Source organism: Primulina eburnea, chromosome 1 (assembly GCF_022965805.1).
Source record: "Primulina eburnea isolate SZY01 chromosome 1, ASM2296580v1, whole genome shotgun sequence".
NCBI lineage: Eukaryota > Viridiplantae > Streptophyta > Magnoliopsida > Lamiales > Gesneriaceae > Primulina > Primulina eburnea.
Window position 1 is genome coordinate 13,665,146 of NC_133101.1, and position 2,036 is coordinate 13,667,181.

The 2,036-nt window shown below is 39.1% G+C and overlaps 1 non-coding gene across 1 annotated transcript; it reads right to left on the reverse strand.

Annotated features, from left to right (window-relative positions):
- Nucleotides 1-1,645: 1,645 nt before the first annotated feature.
- Nucleotides 1,646-1,751, reverse strand: LOC140814892 (small nucleolar RNA R71). The gene has a single exon (XR_012114199.1). It is a non-coding gene; the product is annotated as a small nucleolar RNA R71 (small nucleolar RNA).
- Nucleotides 1,752-2,036: the final 285 nt, after the last annotated feature.

Sequence of the window (2,036 nt, forward strand, 5' to 3'; positions counted from 1 at the left end):
CCTTATTTTGAGAGGAGAATGATATGGAAGGTCTGTTGGTCGACTTTGGGAGAGATTCAGACTTGATTTTGCAGCCGCCACAAGCTTTTGGAGAGAACTTTGCGCTTGGATTGAAGAATCGAAGTTTTCGGACACCGTTCTTCGCGTTTTTCGTCAATTCTCGTATTTCTAACTTTGTTTTCATCTTTTAAACGTTGTTGCATTTATTTTTACAATGAATTCTAGTAGCTAACTTTATTATTTGTTGGGATTAAAGGGGATCCTACCCCGAACGTTGATTTGAATTAATTTAAATTTCGGTTGTGCGGTATTCTTGATTTTACTACTGTTATATCGTGTCATTAAAGAGTAGCTAACTTTAACGACGTCTTCATATCACGAGTGAGTTCGAGAGAATAACGAGTGATAGGATCGAGTAGTATAATCCGCGGATCTACAATTTACATAGATATATGAAATTGGATACGTGCCGATAATCATAGTCCTAAGGGTCGAAAATTAGGGGATTTTATAGATCGAAATGCGATTCACTCTTGATAAATAATTAAAGACATTTAATTACTTCATTGAGTCGAATTAGTTTGACATAGCTCGAGAGAGAGTGTTAACTAGAATAGGAAATCCTGTCGGAAGCGTAGATCACGGTCGAACGAATTAATTAATTAACGAGGGGTAGGTGAACAGAGATTCCCAACAAATTCATTTCTCATTAAATTTAACTCAATCATTTTAGATATAAATTCTCATTCATTACTTGTTGAATCTTTTTAATTGCATATTTATATGAGTTTAGTAGGAATAATCACACAACTCAATTTTCGTTGCTAAATGTTAAATAACTGAAAATAATAATTGTTAAACACAGTCTTCAGTGGAACGATACTCGTACTCATGTACACTATATTATAACTTGACATCGTGCACTTGCGATTAATTTTTTAGCATACAAAATAATATTTTATTGGGGATTTCACTGTGCAAGTTTTGCTCGATCAAGTTTTTGGCGCCGTTGCCGAGGACTGTTAATCTACATTTTATTTTTAGTTATTTCTTTAGCATTATTTTATTTCTCTTGAGATAACACTTCACATTTTATTACAGATATCCCTTCTAGTGCATGCCAAAGTCACTTGACGTGGAGCTTGAATTCGATCCTGAAATTGAAAGAACCTTCCGCAGGAGGAGACAACAGCAGAGGCTTAAAGAACTGATGGAGCGACACGAGCCAGAACGTGAAGAGGAACAACGTGAAAATAGACAAGTCGAGATTCCACGCCGCATACCGATGCTGGAGTATGCCCAACCTTCTTTGGAGGGTTCACGCCCTAGCATTGTGAGACCTATCGTGCGGGAAAATCAATTTGAAATCAAGCCAGCCATAATCCAGATGATTCAGAACAGAGTCCAATTCGGAGGAACTGCAGTGGATGATCCAAACACGCACATCGCGGATTTTCTTGAAATCTGCGATACTTTTAAATTTACTGGAGTTTCTGATGATACTGTTAGGTTGCGTTTATTTCCTTTCTCCTTACATGATAAAGCTAAAGCGTGGTTAAATTGTTTGCCTGTAGGTTCGATCGCCACATGGGAGGACATGGCGAAAGGATTTCTCATCAAATACTTCCCCCCTCCAAGACCATGAAGCTGCGGGCAGATATTACAACATTCGCTCAATTCGATCAGGAATCTTTATATGAGGCATGGGAACGCTTCAAGGACCTACTACGAAGATGCCCACATCACGAGTTACCACTTGGGTTAGTCGTTCAAACATTTTATTACGGTTTGCTTACTCCTAACCGTACTATGATAGATGCTGCTGCTTGTGGGAACCTGTTGAGGAAGACTGCGGAAGAAGGATATGAGTTGTTGGAGGAGATGGCTGCTAGCAGTTATCATCCTCAATCTGACAGGAACAACCAGCGGAGAAGTGCAGGAGTGCACCAGGTAACTGATTTTTCTGCTATTACTGCACAACTTGATGCTTTAAACAGGAAAATAGACGGCTTGAATGTGGGTGGCACGACGATGCA